General features: G+C 38.4%; 1 protein-coding gene across 2 annotated transcripts in view; it reads right to left on the bottom strand.

Moving 5' to 3' along the window:
* Window positions 1-22,322, bottom strand: part of GABRA2 (gamma-aminobutyric acid type A receptor subunit alpha2) — a 120,921-nt gene that overhangs the window by 13,842 nt on the left and 84,757 nt on the right. The gene's annotated exons all lie outside the window — the stretch shown is intronic.

Genomic DNA, 22,322 nt, shown 5'->3' with positions numbered 1-22,322 from the left:
GGAAATACTCTTTTTTCAAAGTTACTTTCACTGCCACTGTATCCACTTAAAAAAAAAACTGGAAGAACAGAGCAAAGTTAATTATCACAAATGGCTGTTATAATTCTTGAAGTAATAACTCCGAAATGCTTTAAGTTTTCATTTTTGTTGCTATGAATCTCCTTTTTCTCTTTTGAATACCGTTAAGGGTACAAAGGTTGGTGATAACTGAAGTAGAATTTCCTATGAGGAAAGTAGGTACTTTAAATTGATCCATCGTGCATTAACATTATTTTCAAAAAATCTCACACAAAGCCTCACATGCATTTATTCATCGTTTATTTAAAACATGCTAAGCAATGGACCAATCATCCACACCAGTGATCACAATGGAACTATGATTAAGACGTTCTTCATTCTAAGTATAGCTACCTAAATATGAAATTAATTCTGGATCGCTTAGCGTCATGAGGACATAATTTCTTTCATAACGAAGCTTAGAATCTATAGAAAATAAAACAAGCAACTAAACCCTAAATCTTATAAAATGCAAATCACTACATTTTAAGGAATATTTTATACTCTGCTCATTTAAAAAATAATTTAGTTCCTTTCACTGCAGAGCTTTTCTGCCAGTAGTCAGGGAAGTCAAAATGATTAAGTAAAAAGAAAGCAATAACGCAGGAGGTAAGCTGTAACATCAGCAGTCAAATGTCTGCAATTACCTGTTTTATCAGAGATCCAATAGAAGTTTAATTTCGTACATAGAGGGCACATTAAATTAAAAGAGTTAAAATGTTAAAGAAATGTTCATTCATATGTTAAAGTTGTATACTATTGTATTTTTTGCTTTCCCTGAGGATAAATAAAGCAGCCTTTTCTTCTCATCTGCAATAGAGTTAGGAATTCAAAATAGCAGTGAGTCTTTCATCATGAGTGAATGCATCTAGGAATACGATGGTAGTAGTAGGAATAAAAGGTAGAAAAGTAAATTTACTTCACCTACTACTAAGTCAATATTAAAAAACACATTTACAGAAACGCACTGCCCTTTCATGTCTCAAAGTGCAAGGTTTTAGACGACTGTGAAGATGTATTCTTTTGACAACTGGGTACAGGAGAATACTTAAACAGGAAACAAGACAGATAAAACCACACATATCCACAAGCAAAACCACATCTTCCCCAACGCATGTGCTTGCACAAACGCATGCATGCACACACATGTACACACACACATGCAAAATATAGCGATGCAAATGACAAATCAATATAGGAAAATATATTTAACTTCCTTAGCAGTTAAGGAAATATAAACAAAGTGATAATGAGATGCCTTTTTAAATTTTCTTTTTTTTTTACATTTATTTATTTTTGAGAAACAGAGTGAGACAAAGTGTGAGCGGGGGAGGGGCAGAGAGAGAAGGAGACACAGAATCTGAAGCAGGCTCCAGGCTCTGAGCAAGCGATCAGCACAGAGCCCGACGTGGGGCTCGAACCCACGAACTGTGAGATCATGACCTGAGCCGAAGTTGGATGCTTAACTGACCGAGCCACGCAGGTGCCCCAAGATGCCTTTTTAAAACAATATAGTCACCAAAATGTTAGCAAACTTCAAAAGATTTATACCACGCTAGTGTTGAAGAGAATGTCGGCAATGGGCATCCTTTCTGAATAGGGATTACAAATTGGTGTCATACCTAAGAAATTGTTACGTAATTCAAGGTCATAAAGATTTAGGGACGCCTGGGTGGCTCAGTCGGTTAAGCGTCCGACTTCATCTCAGGTCATGATCTTGTGGTTCGTGGGTTCAATCCCTGCATTGGGCTCTGTGCTGACAGCTCAGAGCCTGGAGCCTGCTTTGGATTCTGTGTCTCCCTCTCTCTGCCCCTCCCCCACTCACGCTCTGTCTCTCCCTCTCTCAAAAATAAGCAGTAATTTTTTTTTTATTTAAATGTATTTATAGGTATTTTATTTCTACTATTTTAATTTTTTTTTAATTTTTTTTCAACGTTTTTTATTTATTTTTGGGACAGAGAGAGACAGAGCATGAACGGGGGAGGGGCAGAGAGACAGGGAGACACAGAATCGGAAGCAGGCTCCAGGCTCCGAGCTGTCAGCACAGAGCCCGACGCGGGGCTCGAACTCGTGGACCGTGAGGTCATGACCTGAGCCGAAGTCGGACGCTTAACCGACTGTCTCGGGTCTTTATTGAGTGTTCACAAAGCTCTGTGTATACACGTGGACTTTTAGATTCCAAAATACATGTCAGTGCTTTTGAAACTACTTTTGTACAATTCTTCCTTAGCCCTTCCTCTCAAACTCTTTGGTCAGACCATTGTTTGTCCCAAATGTTATCCATCACCTCAGGCAGAAGCAACTAAAACATCTGCCTATAAATACTTTCAGTGACATCTTCCTGGTAGCAACTTTTGCACCAGGAGAATTCTGAGTCAGGTAACATACAAAGACAAGCTTTTTGCAAATGTCTTCCAGGGAGGCACCATAAAGTGCTGATAATACTTTCTGAATGAGCCCCATTTCCTCACCCTAATACCAGGAGGCTTTTATTTGGAATTTCATACTCCACCATTTTTGCTGGTATCTACCCTGATCCCCAGCAATTCTTCTAGATGGGGCGGGACAGTATAAAATACCGGTTAACTGTACTGTTATGTCCTCCGATGGCCTCCCAGTCACATGGCCTGGGTTTGAATCCTGCCTCCAATACTTGCTGTTTTTCTGTGACTTACAGCAAGTTCCTCAACCATTACTTTCTTCAAATACAAAATAGAATTATAAACTCTACCTTCTTTAGAGGTACGTTGTGACGGTTTAGTATGAATTTGGCATAAAATCTGGCACATCATAAGTGTTCAGGAAATGTCAGCTACTTTAATTCTTTTTTGTTAGCACTATTGCTATTAGAAATGTCTCTTACTGAAATGACAGCAGGAAAATATAAAGCGATAAATGATACACAAGGCTCTTTACATGAACACATCTTGTAAAAGTAAAAAGGTGGCAACCATTGGCATATTCATCGATTGGGAAATAGTTTAATAAATTGTTGATTACCTACACTAGTAATACCACAACAATATTACAAAGAGTAAAGCAGGGCTGTTAATTCATTGCAAATGTATCTACCATACATTTTGCTTAAAAATAGTTCATGATTCAATTTTCATGAAAATATCTGCACTTGGATATTTGTATCAATATAGATATACCTGTATGAGCTTAGTAAATAGAACATAAAACGAAAAAGGACACTTCAGTTACCACTTTGGGGAAGAAAGTGTTACGTGGTCTGGATGGATAAAATAGACAATGGACTTGTGACTGATTTTTTGTTGTTTCATTTCTTTGGTATTTTACTAGACAAGCATGAAAGAATACAATCTGTAAGGATATAATCTAAGATGGTAATATTAGTTACTTGGGGAATTAACATTGGAGGCAATTCATTTTTTTATTTTTTCCTTTTTTCTTGCAGTGACCTTGCTTTGTTTTTGCGATAAGACAAAAAAAATACAAGATTTTTAATTTAAAGAAGGGATACCTGATGACATTTATCATTTATAATTCAAGTGTGAATTTCTGGGAATGATTGATTGTTACATGAATGTTGACTAATTTAAAGTAGGTTAATCAAAAAATGCAAAGTTCAAATTATGGCAAACCACAAATTTAACTATGATTCTAATTCTACACTGCTAGTTTAAAATTAGATCTGGGTCTAGTCATTCAAACTACTAAAACATTCTAGCAATTCAATGAGTCTACTATGAAGTTATTTTTCACCATATTCAAATCTTCCCTATATCTAATTTTTTTCTTTCATCTGACTGTGTAAACTTGACAATAAAATTGGTAACACGGACTATGAGTTTCTACCTTTCCCCCCTTCCCCTTTTTTTCTTTTCACTGGAAGGGTGTGGTTCTCATATGCTAGCTTTCCTGCCTGCTAGTTCAGCCTCGCCTGTTCCCATGACACTATAAATAGAAGATCTGGGCATTAAAAAAAGAGGTGCACTTACTTGGTAAGCTCAGACCTTCCACATGCCTGTCTGCCAACAATGGGCATTTTTCTATACCTACTAGGGCCTCCAAAAATGAATGTTCCCACATTTTTTACCAGACTGTCTCTTTCTTTATCTCCTCTGTGTGACTACCATAACTCAATGCGTCCTTGGGAGGCCCAAGTTTCTTTCTCAGTAAAACAAAAGGCAAATAACTTACAGTGCTTTTAGCACTAAAATTCGATGCATATATGTGAAATACGTGTCACCATTCCCCACACACAGACAATATCTGACATACAGTTCTTTGATATTCTGGTTTCATTCTATGTTAACATTTCTTATGTAAGGTATAAGTGGCAAGACCTGAACTCAGGAGCTGAACAAATAGCATCAAAGTAAAGGAACACCAAGTGTTGGCTGCAAATATGTGCTGAGAGTATAAAATCAAATCGGGGGGTCGGGGGGGTGGTGATTTCAGCACAGAGACTGACACTGCGAGCTCCACAGCCAGATGCCTAAATCTTAATCTTGTGACCTTGGGGGACATTCCCCAGGCCCTTTGTTCCACAGTATCCTCATTTGTGAAGTGAAGATTATGAATAGTGTTTTCCCATAATGTTGATACAGTGACCAAAGAGTTACTGCATGTGAACCGGTATCTCTATTATAAAAAGGTGCCTCAGTGCATGTGCAGAAAAATATTACCCTGAAAGCAAAGTCAAGACAGATTTAAATCAGAGAAATGAAATGAAATGAAATGAAATGAAATGAAATGAAATGAAACAAGATGAAATGAAACAAAATCGATACGATACGATACGATACGATACGATACGATACGATACGATACAGTCCTCCTTTAGACTTTCATCCCCATCAGATGTTGTGTGTGAGTCTTTGTGGTTGGGGTGTGGGGTGGAAGTCTTGGAAACCAAACGGCACAACGCAATAGGACACAAATGTAAAATTGTGTGACACCACCTGCTGGTTACTGGCAGAAATGGCAGAAAAAAAAAACCCAGACATTCTGAAAACAAAAGTGCTAGATTTGTTTTTTTTTTTTAGCACTTACAAATAGAGTAATAAATGCACTTATTTTATTTTTAAGGTTGCAATTTTAACTCGTGACTGTCCTACATCTGAAGGATAAAAACACTGAAATTTTGTGTTAGGTGCAGAAATGAGAACTTAGATAACATATCTTGTCATAAAGCCTAATGAACTCAAACTCCACTAAATTAAAATTTGTGAGAATTTAGAAACCATCAACTATAATCTAGAAGAACATGTCTGAAAGGACACTTTTAGTGTGCACAATATTGTGAAAGACTATAACTTTTTTTTTTTTTTTTTTTTTTGCTTACCTGAATGTATCCTGGACTTAATACATTTAAAACTCACATCCCTCTACCCAATCCTTTTCTTCCTGAAGCCATTTTTCTCGGAGAAAGGCCCCTATGACCTAAAGGAAGCCATTTTCATCTTTGAGGTTGAAGCTGCAGTGACATGAATGTTTTCTCAGTTTGAGCAATTTGTCAGTCTAGGCAACATATTATCTCCTCTACCTAGGATCCTTCCCCCTCTTTTTTAAGAATACCTAATTCTCTTTCCTTCCCTAAGTACATTACTGAGTGCCTACTCAACGCCAGTTATTTTTGTAGGCACTGGGAACACACCAACGAACACGAGTGCAAAGATTCCTGCACTTCAGAGAGCATACTCCGCTGATGCGTTCTGCAGGATTTCACCCCTAAAGGCACCTGTGACCTGGTCCTATGGCTACCTCCATCACGTTGTGTCCTTCTTGAATTTTCTGTTGGTTTACATGACTGTATCCTCCCAGTGAACTACATGGAGTAGAGCCTTGTTCGTTGTCTTCTCCCCCAAAGGTAAAAGGGTGCTCAGCAGAGAGTAGGAGGCCATCAAATAGTTTCTAAATGAATTAATACATATTTACTGAAACTACGTCTCCAATGATCTGCAGCTGATAAGCATTAACTTCATTAGGATACCTGCAAGAAATCTATTCCTTCTTTTATAATGCACATAGGGGCGTCTGGGTGGCTCAGTCGGTTAAGCGGCCGACTTCGGCTCAGGTCATGATCTCGCGGTCCGTGAGTTCGAGCCCCACGTCAGGCTCTGTGCTGACAGCTCACGTCAGGCTCTGTGCTGACAGCTCAGAGCCTGGAGCCTGTTTTGGATTCTGTGTCTCCCTCTCTCTGACCCTCCCCCATTCATGCTCTGTCTCTCTCTGTCTCAAAAATAAATAAACGTTAAAAAAAATTTTATAATGCACATAAACATTTAGTCCTCATTTTGTGCTACACATGGTAGAGCTGTGAACGGAATGTGAGCAAAGCCACAAAAAGATAAAAGTTAAAATATATATTTTTTTAAAAGAGCACAAAGTAACCTAACATCACAACTGGGCAAGGTCTATGATGGACTGTAATCAAGCGATCTACCTAGACTGGGAATTTGAGTTAGGCTTCGCTAAGGAAATAAGGGGAAAAGTTAAAGCGGTCACCAGGCAAAGGAAGATAATGCTAGACTGGGGAAATAGCATGCATAGGAAGCCAGGGACATAAGGAAAGCATTTAAGAGAAATGAAAAGAAGCCTGGAAGGCAGGAAGACAGATTAGAGTTTCATGGAAGATGAGGCCAGAGTGGGAGGCAGGAGCCAGATCATTCAGAACCTGTTGGATGGTGTTAAGGTAATCTAACTTCTCATCAAGAGCAATGGGAAACCATTATACTGTTCATTTTAAGCAGGGTAATGGCATGATCACTTCTTATGTAAGATCACTCCTTTTGATTCTTAGAGCTTCCAATTCTTTACTTACATGACTGATCTCTTCTTGCATGTTGTTTATTTTTTCCATTAGGGACATTAACAGACTTAACAGATTAATCTTAGTTATTTTTAATTCCTTGTTTAATCATTCCAACATCTCTGTCATAACTGAGTCTGGTTCTGTGGTCTGCTTTTCCTCTTCCAACTGGTTTGATTTGTATTTTTTCCTTTTGGCATGCCTTCTATTTTTCTTCATCCGCCCTCCCACCCCCAAGTTTTATTGAGATATAATTGACACACATCCCCGATACTGTTTCGTTGAACTTTGACCATGTTCATTTGGGTAATGGAAACTGAGATAAACAGACGTTTAGTGCAGGATTTATGTCAGTCTGGCTATAGGGTGGCTGTGTTTAGTGTTTGCTATCACTATAGGTGCCACAGGATCCAAGTTCCTTTCATTTTCTTATTGCGGTTTTACCCTCTTGACTTTGGACTTCCCAAAGCACTCTTCCTCCCAGACTTCAGATCTTTCTGCTAAAAGCTATTGCTAGGTCACTCCTGGAGCTTTGCTGGTGTGGCAGGAAGGCGTAAGGGAGGGGGGCTGTTCTATAATCTTCTGATTGAACCTCAGTCTTCCGGTGGGCCTGTATCTTAGGCTGTAATCTTCACAACTGTGTCTCCTCTGGTACGTTTTATGCCCCATTCTTCTTACTCCCTTCCCTGGCTGCCGCATGCCCAATCCATTTCCTTGAAGTTCTGATCTCTGTTGAGTTTTCATGAGTTCACACCCCTTAGATGAGGGAGCGAGGCCAGAGGGGCTGGAGTGGGAGGATCGCCCTCCTGTTGGTTGGGATGAGGTTCTGCCCGGTCCCTTCTCCTGGACATGGCTTCAGTTATAGATAAGGCTCTCAGTGTATCATTGCAGTGCATGATGCTTTAGTAGTATCCCTTTCAGGTTAAACAAACAAAAAAAAAAACTTAGCTGCATCCCTCTCAATGTGTCTGCCTCTTCACAGTTTGGGATGGCACTTTGCCTGTCACCTCGATTCTCTTACAAATGCAATAAAAGTCTTTAATTTTCAGTTTGCTCAGCTTTTTCTTGTGGCAAGGATAAGAGTGACAACTTGCAAGCTCTTCACATGTCGGTGCTGAAGCCTGGAGCCCAGTGCCTTGATTTTAATGCATTATTTTGTATAACTTCCCATGTTATTAGTCAGATGTCTATTTTTTCTACTTCTGAATTTCTGGTTGTGTTCTGGGTAGTTGAGCTTGACAGATAATCAGAAACACTGGGGAACATTTAGCAATCAATATAATATAGGCAACCTTCTGGAACTGATGTCAGCAGATGACTGATAGTCATAAGGCAAATTCGGAAATCTCTGAATTCGGCCAGCATAATTAAATTTGAAACATAGATGCTCTGACAGTTCACTGTGTTCCTGATAACTGAATGTTAAAAGGGGGACTTTGAAAGCATATAAACATGAATCAAAATGAATTATGAGAGTATTGCTATAATATTGCTGTATTTACATCATTTTAAAATAACGTGTGGAAAATAGGAAAATTCAAGAAAAACCAAGTTTTTAATTCTATGCACCTAATTTATTCAATTAGCTTACCTAATATTCCACTCCCCCAACCCCCCACCAAACACACGCATTAACTGCCTTGATTGTATTTTTGGCAAAAAACGTTATGTGTGAAATCTGGCCAATTATTTAATTCTTTCCCCGTAAGCAAAATCAAAATTATATTTTAAGATTGAAAGTAAGAACTTCATACAGTAGTGTTACTAACCCTAATTTAACATCTATATACACTGTTAAATTAGCACTATGTTAAAAGCTCATGGCTACAGACTAAAATTTATTTGCAATCACGATGAATGTGAAAGTACATACATGAAAATGTATATGAATATTCAGAGACTCTAGAGAATCAGTAACACAGCCTCAAGCTATGAGGATCAGTTACTATTCCAAATCTGGGTTAAGTGCCCCTTTCATGTTACCAGAGAGCACCCTGCATATTCCCAAAACACAACATTCATAATATATGTTATATATATTGTTTACCCTCCCATCTCCTCAGACAGACTGTAACCTCTGCGAAGAGCAGGAATTATATCTTTCTTGTTTACCTTGTATCTGAAAGGTGTAGCATAGTGCCTGGAACATATTTTTGCATTAAATGAATGAATAAATATAGTTTATGAAGCAAGTACCCTATTTGTTGAGGTACAGAAACAGAAATGAGTGCCTATATTTGTGTGTGTTTGGAGTTAAATACATAAATACATAAAAATAACCTAATGCAGGGGCGCCTGGGTGGCTCAGTCGGTTAAGCGTCCGACTTCAGCTCAGGTCATGATCTCGCGGTCCGTGAGTTCGAGCCCCGCATCGGGCTCTGTGCTGACCGCTCAGAGCCTGGAGCCTGTTTCGGATTCTGTGTCTCCCTCTCTCTCTGACCCTCCCCCGTTCATGCTCTGTCTCTCTCTGTCTCAAAAATAAATAAATGTTAAAAAAAAATTTAAAAAAAAATAGCCTAATGCCAGCTATTTTTTCCAGAATTCAATTTCCAAGGAAATGGATGCCTTGTAATATTTAAGATTAGAGAGTATGTATGATCATTGCAACAGAGTTTTTATAGAAACATTTTATGTGTTCAATAACCTCATTCAGAATATTGTATATATAATAGTGTGTATATGGAATATAGAGAATATTTAGTACATAATGTGGAGATATATATGTATATATACATATTACACATATATAATGTTCCAGTTAGTTAAGCTTTAGAAAGTTATTAAGCTAAGCACCAGGTAAAGACTATGGTCTGGAACAGGTAGGAAAGTGGACAAAATACACTGAAAGCCCCCACCTCCCAACTTTCCTTTGACAATTTTGGTATAAGACATCCAAGGACATGATGGCCTTGGTACCAAAGACTTAGGCTTCCTCTTTCTTATTTCTTTTCCATTTTTAAGGTGTTGCCCATGTTCTGGAGGTTCAAGAGGGCTTGCCAACACCTGATCTGCATTTCAGCAAACAAAAGGGGAAAGGAGGAGAGCCACATCCACTCACTTTAAGGGCAAGTTTCTGAGCCTAAGGCTACAAATGGAAAATTATACTTAATTTTTGCTCCTATGTCTTTGAGAACTAGTCATACGACTACATTGAGCAATAAGAGAGGCAAAGAAACGTAGTCCTGATTGGGAGTCCACTGGTGGACTCAAGATTTCTAGTATTCTGTAAGTTATTAAAAGACAATTAATCATCTAACAAATGTACACTTGGGACTATCCAGAAATTTTCCTATGAAAATTTAGGAAAGGAAGAAAGGAATGTTTTGTATTGACCCTCTAACATGCCCAACTACCTGATAAATACATCTAAACTGAACAGACACACACTGGCCTCCGGCTACTCATGCCAATGTAATGGCTGTGCAAATGCAGCCTAAGACAGCCCCAAGGCCCACTTCGAAACAGTGCAGTCCCATTAAGTAGAGACTCCACAGCTACCAGTATTCGATACACATTCTGTCTTTTAACTACTCTTCTTCCATTCTCTTTGTGGGCTGTCCTTCACCACTGATCACTTAATTGTTCACATTCCACAAAGCAACACGCTGCTTTTCTAGTCTTCTTATGTTACTGCTCTCTCTTGACAGTATCATTTATTCCCATTTCCTAACCTCCTTCCATATCATGAAGATCTTCAGGGATATATCTCATGAGCTCCAGTCCCAAATATCTGAACATCTCCTGAATATCTCCACAAAATTTACTGAATCTCCTATACGACATTCATTTCCTCATTAAAGATGTATTCAGTCTCCTACATGCGTGTCACTTTGTTAAACATGCCTATATAAAAACATGAATGAAATGCTCAAGGAGAATATAATCTACCAGAAGATGCAGATAATTGGTAGACATGTTACACAGACAGTATAGCAAATGATGGAAAAGTATAGGGTCCTCTAAGACTCCCTATGGATATCTATTCACATTTTGGAGTAAGAGGAGGTTTCCAGGAAGAAGCAAGACATAAAAGGAGATTTGAAAAGTCTGGGAAATATGTTTATTGAAGGAAAAATATGGTACTAGGTCTGATGTAGGTCAACATAGCAAAAGGGGGCTAATAGAGTGGGTTAGGCTAGTGAGGCCTCACAAAGTTGTAATCATGGTAAAAGTTTCAGTCAGTGGTTGCATTGTAAAGCCACAGAAAGGGCTCATGCAGGAGAGGGTTATATAACTAAATTTGAGCTTCAGAAAGATCACTTTTGCTGTACTGCGTAGAATGGAACAGAGGAAGGTAAGATTAGGGGCAGGGAGAGCAGAGAAAACTTTTATAGTAATCCGACACAAAGGAGTCCCACAGAAATCTCAAATTTTAAACTGTCACAACTGAACCCAAACCTACGATGTCTTCCATAATTCTCTATTGTAGGGGAGAACAGTACATTTATCTAGTCACTCAGTTGGAAATCTAGGGGTGTTCTGCAATGCCTGCATTTCTCAAACCCTTCAGACTCACCAGGTCCTGCATATTCTCCCTCCCTAGTGTCGACATCTCAAGTCTGTAACTCCCTCTCCACCAATATCCATTGTCCTATTTTACGCTTTTATTATTTCTCACCCAGCTGATGTCAATTACCTCTTAATAATCACCTTGTATCATTCATACCGTTTCAGTCTTTTTATCTGTTATTCCGTATAAGACTCTTCGCCAAGCTCAAATATATCGATCTTACTCCTTTGCTAAAACACCCTTCAAGCAGTTTCCATGGCTTTAGCATGGGATGTAAGGCTGTAGAGGAACTGGCCTCCATCTGTCTAACTATCGTTACAAATAAATGAATCCCATGCCTAAGGCACACCCATCAATAATTGGTTGTTCTCTATAAGCTTCATGTTGCTTTTGATAACTATGTACCCTCTGCTTAGAATATGTCCTTTTCCAGCATACTAATTTGCAAGGCTTGACTTGATTCTTCTTCCCTTTGGGATTCTCTGAAGTCTTCTTCTTCAGATATAATTGTTTCTTCTTTTTGCTCTTACCTTATTTTAACATACTTCTCTCTTGGCACCCATAATTCTTTACTTCTGTCTCACTCCTCCACACTCTGAGCGGCTTGTGGGCATGTGGCTCATTGTGTCTTTTGAAAATGCTGCCACCTAACTCAGATTCTGGCAACAGTGAATACTCATTATCTGTTGGTTCACTGATTGAAAGAACTAATTTTAAAAACTGAACAGTAACAGCGGTGGACCATATCTGTAATTCTATACGAAGGAAAATACAAGTTAAGAATTTAGTAAGCTTTAAAATAAAGTAAGTTTAATCAGAACATTGTAATATAAATGTGATGTAAAGATAGTATAAATCTGTTGCACACAAGTCTCATATTCTTATATTACTCCAGATATGACAATAAAATGTGTCACTTAGAAGCACCTACTATAAGTACTATCATCATACTCACTTGCGGTTGAGGAAACTGAGGCTAAGTGAGTTGACTACCTTACTGAAGTTCATACTGTTACCAAGTAGGGGAAGTGGGATACAAAACTAGCAGTCAATCTCAAAAACCCACACTACTACATTACCCTGCCTAATCTATAAATAGAATCCTCTTTCAAAGTCAGTTGTATGACCATATCATGTATTTTTCAAGATCATGAATTCTAACCCTTGCATTTTACTGCTAAAGCCCCTAATATCTTAAGAAATTTTAAAGTTATATCATGCATTAAAGTGTTTATACATTGCTTGAGCAGTGGCTATGCACAGAGAAATGTGCACTAAAATCAGGCAAGAGTTTGGATTCTGCTTCTGCCAGAGCAGTTAGGTGACTTTCCTAAGCTTCAGTCCCTCCCCCATCTGCAAAATGGAAATGGTATTTTTAATGGATTTGGGAGGATTGTAGAAGCATCATATACGCCTGGTACACAGAATTGCTCAACAAATATTAGATTCTCCCTTTTTGCTCTCTCTCTCAGCCTCAGTGACTTTATCTCTAAAATGGGAATTATATATTTTATATGCCTGAACATTAAATGATATAAGCGAATGTCCCTTTTAGAACCCGTAAGACAAAGGGTACTAGCTTCTCTGTTATTTCTGAGTTTATTAAGGCCCCCAAAGTTTGGATAAAGAAGCTAAGAATCTAAACCAAGGATGCAAGAGTCCCATCTAGTGGTGGTTTAAGTAAAATCAAAAGACACAGGATTACACTGCTTAAATGGATCTCTAGAAAGCCTTGGGCTATTTTACTTTAGTTATTCATTTCCTATCTTGAGAAACCAAGGGGCTTACAAGCGAAGAGAAAGGAAAGCTTTGAGATTACCCTCCATTCTTCCATTGTTCCAAGAAAGCCCTCAGGTCTTTTCAGAGTGGATCCACAAATTTCTGGTCTTGTTAACCTATCATCTTCATGACTGAACTACTTTCTTCCTAGATTTCTAAAAGGTTATGATTCAGCTCTTTGATTAGGCATATTTTGATAGCCTTTTGCTGTCACATGGGTTTAGAAGTGTCATGATGACTTAAGACCAATGTCTTGTAAGAATTGCCCATCAACCATAATTTATTATATTTGAGAGGTGACTTATAAGAAACCTAGCATGGTTCACATCTAAGCTCAAATAATAACAGGAAAGAGGTAGACGTTCTGGATGAAAGTAAGGCTGGATGTAAAAATGGTTGAATACAGCTGGTCAGGAGGAGCACTGTGAAATCCCTGAGCCTCTATTTCATTACTTAAGAAATAAGAATCTAGTCTGGTGTTACTATAAATGTCACAGTAATTGTTTTGGACAGCACAATTCATATGTCTATGTTCCCCCAAATTCATATGTTGAAATCTAATCCCCAGTGTTAGGGAGGTGGAGCCTTTGGGAGGTGATTTGGTCATATAGGTGGAGCCCTCATGAATGGGACTACTGCCCTTTTAAGAAGAGGCCAGAAAGCAACTCTCTTTCAGCCATGTGAGGACATAATGAGAGATCAACAGTCCACACCTGAGAGGGCCTCACCAGAACCCCATCATGCTAGCATCCGGATCCCAGACTTCCAGTCTCCCAAACCATGCGAGATAAATTTCTCTTGTCTACAAGCCACGCAGTCTATGTACTTCATTGATGCAGCTTGAATTAAAACAGTAATATTCAGATTTCATGAGTTTAAAAAAATAATATATCCAGTATGATGACAATAAGACAATGAAAGAACAGGAGACTGCATAAAACACCATCTGTATAAACTCTCCATTGTTTTCAAATCCTTTTACTATTTCAGCTTTGTAATTGCATTGCCATAAAATGCAGAGTGACTGTTCAAATGTTAATAGTTTTGGTGACTTCTTATAGCTCCCTGAGGTGATTTAGCTGGGAGATAGTATGTTATTTGTGATGAATAATACATTATTAAAAAAAAAATTTATCACAAAAAAGTCGCCCAAGTGGAAATCATTTCCTTGAAAGACCAGGATTTTTGAAAATAAATAATAGCTTTTTTTTTTTGGCAGTTTAAAAACTAAGGATAAGTATGCAGTCAAAATTTTGCTCTAGTGAAACTAAATATTTAATGACCTAAACCTGTATGAACAGTGAAATACTCAGACTATAAAAGACATTATTTTCCATTTTGTTATTGCAAAGCTTAGAAGGAAGAAAACAAAAATTATATTTACAAAAAAATTGAAGCAAAACGCCCTCCTTTTGAAACACCTGAATTCTCCCTCATATATGCTATAAGGGTATCAGCTTTCACGGATGAGTTCCAAAACAAAGTAAATTATAGAGAAATGACTTTATAGACTGCAGTCAAAAGCAGTAATCAAATTCTTCACCTAGGACTAAACAGAAGTTTCTAATGACTACAGTGATGTTAATTCATGGAGCTATACTTTTAAAGACCTGGGTTAACCCAGTTAATTTTGCTAAAAAACGCAGAATATGACACCTGGAAGGACTGAACTTTGAAAAGCCATTTAATATATTAGATGCTGAACCATAATCAGATTGCATCAACTTTGGGGCAAGGAATAGGGCAAGCAAGGAATCTGAAATACCTTAATAGGTAACTACTGATACTAACAGTTAACTAGCAAACTCAAATCTGAAGGTTCACCTCAAGTTCTGATCTATGTTTAGTAAGCCTGACTCTCAAACAGAAATTAGCCCTGTATGAAGAAATCACCCAGGATATTTCTGACTTCAGGCTCTAAAAGAAAAAGGGAAAAAAAGGAAAAAGTAGTTTCACAGCATAACAGTGCAATAGAAAATGTGAAAGCATTGGAATCAAAGAGCTGTAAGGTCAAATTCTTTGTTACTGACCTGCTGTCTGATAATGAAATAGTCGCTTATATCTCCAGGTTTCAATGTTCTTGTCTGAAAAGGGGGATAATTACTTTCCTAACTGGAGTTCTGGTTTTTGTTTTCTTTTCAGAATTAAATAATGAGTAAATCTGAAGTGTCTAAGAGAGTATATGAGGACCAGAAGGTGTACAATAAATGCTATTGTATTTTTTTCCTCATCATTATGATTACACAGATTTCGGTATAGACAATGGGATAGGATAACCTGCCCTCATGATTTGAATGGTTATAACTCTATTGAAGTGATACTTGTACATCCTCGACAAAATCATAGGATACACTTTTAACTCTTTTCCCGTGCCCTTACTAATAAGTCATTCTCATCAATCAAGCTTAACCAGGCCACCTATATTCCCGAAACAGCTTCTAAATCTGCCTCCAGACTAGAACTAGCAAGGCTTTCTAATTTTCCTTGCCATGGTTTATTAATGTATTTTGCCTCAGTCACTTTCCTAATTGGCAGTGGCTGACTGGGATGCGTCGCCGACAGTGGGAAGGAGGGCGGCTGGTGGGCTGGCAGCTTGCTGATTAGCATGTGCTGCCTTGTGCCAAAGTCAATTCTGGGATGCCAGGTGTGCCTCCTGTTAGCACTCTGCAGCCCAAGCCTTGTGGAAGACGGGGATCTGGAATGCGTGTTGCAGAGACTGCTTCTGCCCTGCACGGGCTTTCCTTTTGTTGGTTTCAATTCCTGTTACCACCCAGGCATTCTACTCCCTTGGCCAGCTTCTTGCTGCTTTCCATTTAAAACCATGTACGTCTCCTTCTAAGGCTGCTCCAAGTGACTTTCTGAGTTTCTCTTTTTTGCTTTTAATTAAATTTTTTTTCCACCTTTCTTGAGGTATAAATTGACAGATAAAATCGTAACATATTTAAAGTGTACCATGTGCTGAATTGCTATACACTGTCAAATCCCCACCATAGTTAATAGACCCATCACCTCACATATTTACCTTTCCCCCCTTCTTTTGGCAAAAACATTTGAGTTCTAGTCCCTTAGAAAGTTTCAATACAATACAGTATTATCAACCACAGTTACCATGCTATACATTAGATCTTCAAACCTTATTCTTCTTATAACTGAAAGTTTGTGCCCTTTTACCAGCCTTTTCCTATTTTCCTCACCCTCCAGCCCTTGCCAGGCACCATTCCACTGTTTCTGTGAGTTCAACTGTCTCTCTCTTTGCTTTTGATTTTTTGTCCAGTTCTTACGGAATGCTTTTTCCTATCTCTTCGTGGCTTAATCATAGGCTGCAAATTCCTATGTCCATAGGAACTAGGCAGGGAAAATACATAGGTAAGGTGGGCAACAGTGAGGAGTAGTAGGGGCTGTGGCAGACCAGAGACTGCATGTCCAAAGGGGTTGTTGCTACTCAGTTCCCGTTCAGTGTTGCCATGCAAGAATACGAGTCCCTGTTTTACCAAATTTTCAGATTTTTTACAATCACCCTTTTTTAAACAATGGAAACGACTAGCATCTACACATATACATATGTTCCCATAATTATATATGCATATATTAAGATAATAAAGGATATATTATATGTAAAATCTATCTATTTACCATCTATCTACTATCTTTTCTATCCTATGTAACTCTATGGTATTCAGCAGCCGGTTCAGATAAAGTGAAAGAAATGGTCTTGTATATGAATATGGGAAATAGTTGAAACTGCAGAACCGGAGATTATAAACTCTAGCTAAAGGAACTTGAATTCAAGAAAGAAACACACACACACACACACACACACACCCCACTTGGATTCACAGAACATTCTACAGTATCCTTGGTTCTCAGGAAATAATCAAAGTTGCTCTTTGTTAAATATATAAAGCAATAAAAGTATCCGTTTGCTTTAAGACTTAAGAAACCCTGTGCACATACTGTTTCATGGATCCTCTCAGCACCTCTGTGAGGTAGATGACACACATTTTACATCCATTTACAGTGGAGAAAATCGTGTTTAGAGAGGTTACACACTTGTTTAATCTAGAAGTGGAGACAGGACCTGACAGGAGACAGAAGCTAAGCTCTCTTTGCTCCTGGTGCAGTATTTTTTCAAACATGTAGTAAGCACTCAAGAGTATTAGCTGCTTTATAATTAAAGAAAAAGATCTATATTCATTATTTCAGATCACAATTCTCTATTTACTGAACACCAGATACCTCATAATTAAGGAATTTTCTGCCAGACAGATGACTGGTCTCCCCAAAGTTTTAGTGGAATGTTTTTCTTATGTACCAATTTTATGACCACCTACAGTATGTAGCTCATATGTTCACATACCAGGTGCACAGAGCCCATTTTGTGTATAGCTTTTTAGAACTAAAGGAAGAAACAGGTTTTTCACTAACCAATTCCACTGTAAACAAGATGTTTCTAATATTAAATAACTTGCTGGACATGCTGCTGAGGGGAAAGGAATGCCCCAGAGTAGGACTAAATGTTGAGAGAATCAGACAATGATGAGGGAAACAGGATAAAGGGAAGGTAAGAATGGGGAAGGGAGGAAGAAGACTAGAGACAACATTGATAAAAGTATGAAGAAAGTAGGTATATTGATAACTCAAAATGAAAATCTTATAATTAGATATTTAACATTTGGCTTCATAACATATAGTGTATGTTGAGTAAAGAATTTTAACCTTACCCAAATAGAGGTTTGGCCTTTGCCTTCAGCTTCTGGGAGGAAATCTGTAGGCCTTGGAATAACACACCTGAGAGGAGTGGCTTTGTTTGCCTGAGGGCTATGGGCCAGTCAGCCAGTAACAACTGGATTTAAGGTGGCAGGTTGTTTATGTTTTTTTTAATGTTCACTTATTTACTTGGGAGAGAGAGAGAGAGAGAGAGAGAGAGAGAGAATCCAAAGCAGGCTCCATGCTATCAGCACAGAGCCTGATATGGGGCTTGAACTCACGAACCGTGAGATCATGATCTGAGCCAAAATCAAGAGTCAGATGTTTAAACAAATGAGCCACCCAGGCGCCCCAGGGTGGCATTTTGTTGTTGTTTGTTAGTTTGTTTGTTTGTTTTTACTATGCCACATTAGCTGGTCCTTCTAGGCAATGGAAACTGAGATCAGCCACAAGACCAGTCAACCATACCTATGTGACAGAGCCCCAACAAAGACTCTGGACATTCAAGTGTAGGTGAGCCTTCATGGTGGGCAACGTTCTGTATGTATGGTCACATATCAATGCCAGGAAAGCAATGCTGCCCATGGCTCCGTGTGGAAAGGACAAAGCTCTGCATCTGAACTTTGCTCAGACTCTATGCGTTTCTTCCCATGGCTGATTTTAGTCTGTACCTTTTCCCTGTAATAAACCATAACCGTGAGTATAACAGCATTTAGTGTATTTTATAAGTTCTAGCAGGTTATCAAACCTGAGGCTAGTCTTGGGAACCCCTTGACCTTACAGTTAGTGTCAGAGTGATTGCAGCCCTCTGCACTGTGTTCCTTCTAAACATAATTAGCTGATCAATTGCAATGGATAATTTTTTTTAATTGCTTTCCCAATAGCCATTCAATCTTCTTTTGGAAGTAGCCCTCTGACTTCAAAATTTAAAGAATTAAGAAACTACCTTTTAGTTTATATGATTTTAGTTTTGCCAGTCTACCTCTTTTTGAATTCACAAATGTATATGCTTGTCTGTCTACCTATCTCTACCATCTACCTATTTAAAATCAGTTTTCATTTACTTATTGTCTTAATTCAACTTATTTCCTATCCATTTAGAAAGAAACAAAAATAACTGCACTCTTTAAATTTAAATTCCAGAGGGGGAGACAAATTACATAAAAAATATTTTTCTGTAACATACCAAAAGATGATATATGCAATGGAGAAAAAAAATAGAGTAGGCTGGAGGAACAGAAATAGGATTGGGAAGTTGTTTACAAAGTTCAGGTAGACTGTTAGGTGGTTCTCTTTGAGAAAAAGACAGTTTAGAAAAGCCCAAAGGAAATGGAAGGAATGAGCCATACAGGTATCTGCGGTGAGAGAGGTCTGGGCAGTAAGAAGAGACAAAGCTCATAAGTGAATGAGTGGCATGTTCATGGAATAAGGAGGAGGCCAGTCTGGATGTTAGGCTAAGCGTAAGAGATAGGAAGGGTAGCAGAAGTAGAGCTTGGAGGTGGAGCGAGTTCATACTGCACTAAGACTTACTGACTTCTGAAGGGCCTTTCATTTTTACTCTGACTATATTGGTGAGCCAGTGGGTTTAGAGAACAGGCGTGACATGATCTGACTTATGTTTTGAAAGTATCCCTCTGGCTACCATGTTGGGAACAAAGTCCCACAAGAGTGGAAACACGAAACAACAAAAAGTCTAGTGCAGTGTTATGGATTGAATGTTTGCATTCTTCCAAAATTCATATGTTGAAGCCTCAATGCTTAGTGTGGCTGTATTTAGGGATGGAGTCTCTAAGGAAGTAACTGATATTAATTGAGGTCATAAGGATGGGGTTCTGATTCAATAGGACTCAATAGGATTAATGTCCACCCTGTCTTTCCCTTGTCCCCCCTCAACCCCATGTGAAGGCCAGGTGAGGACATATGAGAAGGTAGCCATCTGTAAGCCAGAATGAAAACTCTCACCAGAAGCCAACCCTGCTGGGCCTTGATGATGGATATTTAGCCTCCAGGATTGTGACAAAATAAATTTCTGTTGTTCAAGCCTCCCAGTCTGTGGCATTATGTTGTGGCATCCCAAGCAGACTAAGACATTCAGTGATCAAGGAGAGATATGATGGTGGTTCAGTCTAGGGTATGAGCAAGGTTATAGGTTTTAAGGAGAGGAGGAATGAAAGTTCAATTTTGTGCATAGTGAGTTTGAGATGTATACTGAAAATCCAAGGGGAGATGTAAGGAAGACAGTTGGAGGGAGGAGGTCTGGACAGAGATATAAATTTGGTAATTATCCCATCAAAATTGTAGCATACCATGATAAAGGATGAGATTACCCAAAGTAGAAAATATAGAGAAGAGAATGGCTAAATATTGATCCCTCGAGCCCTCTGATATCTAAGTGGTCTGGAAAAGAGTATGGAGCAAAGGAGACTCAGAAAGCATGAAAAGTAAGGGACAGCTCAAGACCATATGCCTATCTTGGAAACCAAATGAAGAAATTGTTTCCAACAAATATCTTCTCATTTAGTAGGAAGAAAGTACCCTTTCAAAGGCTGCTATTAGATCAAGTAAATTGATCTGAGAATTGGCCACTGGATTTAGCAATGATGAGGATTTCGACAGGAATAGTTTTGGTGAAACAGTAGAGACAAGCGTGAGTTGAGTGGGTCTGAGAGATCATGGGAGAAGAAAAATTGAAGATATTAAATAAACATAACTCTTCCAAGTAAAACTACTGAAAAGAAGAGAAATGAAATGAGGTGGCAGAGAGAGGGTTAGTAGAGTCATGGGAATTTGGTTTGAGGATGAGGTAAATAACATCTTATTTGTATTTCTGTTGAGATTATAAAGGATCACAGACACTGCTGATGTTAGAGAGAATGGGCAGGTATTGTTGGAATAATGTCCTTGAAGCAGCTGAGCAGGGATGAGTTATAGTGCACAGGTGAAAGGGTCAGCATTGTATAGAAACATAGTCAAGCAGAGTTTGTGAGTGTAGGCGCTTGAATAGATGAGGCTTTGGGATTCTAGGGAGGTTCTTTCCAATTGCTTCAGTTTTCTCAGTGAAGCAGAAATCAAGGTCATCATCACAGAGCTAAGTGAGATATAAATGTGATACAAACAGCAGTGTGAGGATGTGTGAGGAATTACTTTTTCTAATAGGAGCCCACAATTCTTCTTTCCTGTAGGAACTAGTCCTTCTCCATTTGCACAGTGGATCTGACAATACCCACTGGTTCAAAGGGTGGCTTGTAACCCAAGTCCCGCTAATAATTGTGTACCTGCCCACGATTATGCATTAGGACAAGAATGTGAACTGTGTTAAACCAATGAGACTCAGTTATGGAATTTTGAGATGGAATGCACATCTAAGATGTGTTTTTTGTCTACACTTACACAAGCTCATGGTTAATTACAAATGAAGTTAACTAAGGGGTATAAGCCAGCTTGACTTGTGTTTCACGTCACTGTAATTAAAAGAGCCTTGACTAAAATTGAATACACGCTAGCATATATGAAAGATTCTGAAATTCCCTTCAGACAAACAAAACACTGATGATATGATGTCAAAGAAGCTGGATTCCTGCCCAGATCTGTCTTCCCCAGAGGTTTACGGAGTTCATAACTCTCGAAATATGCCACTTGGGAAGTGATTACTGCTACTAAAACTAAAGCAAGATCTGACCATCCTTTATGTATATCCTGACAAGAAGGAGAGAATTAAGTCATAGATAATAAATAGTAACAATAATGCAAATAATTGCATAGCACTTATTATGTGCCAGAATTGTTCTAAGTGTTCCATGTGTGTACAAATATGTGTATGTGTGTGTTTATTCCTTAAACTATGTCATGAGGGAGTTTTTAGAATCCTAATTTCACAGAGGGGTGAAACTAAGGTGCAAATAAATTAAAAAAATAATAAACTGGCCAGAAGTGACCTAAATTGATAGTAACAGAACCAGATTTTGAACCAAGAAACCATGGTTCCAGAATATGTGCTCTTAATAATTTTATGGCCTTTATAGCAAACTACTATATTTTTCTTATGGTAGCAGAAACTACTAGCTACCAATCCAATATTTAGTCAGAGTATAATATTTGAACACTGAATTTATTCCACATGGCAATTTCTCAGATTCTCAGTTATGAGACCAAGTTGGGCTAATGATATATAAATAGAGATTATTGGGTGGGACTACTGGGAAACCTTATGAAGAGGTCTTTTGCCCTTTTTGCTTATTTCTTCCTGTTTCCTGGATATGAATGTGATGGCTGTAGCACCAACAGCCTTTTTGGCCCATGAAGCAAAACTCCATGCTAAGGATATCCAAGAAGAAAGACAGAAAGAAACTGAGTCCCTGATGCCCATAGTATGGCCATACTAGCCTTGGACCATCTACTTGTAGACTTTTATATGGGAAAAAAAAAGACCCTCATATATTCAGTCACTATATTTTGGATTCCCTGGTATATACAGTCAAACGGAATCAT

Source organism: Panthera tigris, chromosome B1 (assembly GCF_018350195.1).
Source record: "Panthera tigris isolate Pti1 chromosome B1, P.tigris_Pti1_mat1.1, whole genome shotgun sequence".
Taxonomy (NCBI): Eukaryota; Metazoa; Chordata; class Mammalia; order Carnivora; family Felidae; genus Panthera; species Panthera tigris.
The sequence above is the reverse complement of the archived record's forward strand: the minus strand, read 5'-3'. Positions and strand labels throughout refer to the sequence as shown.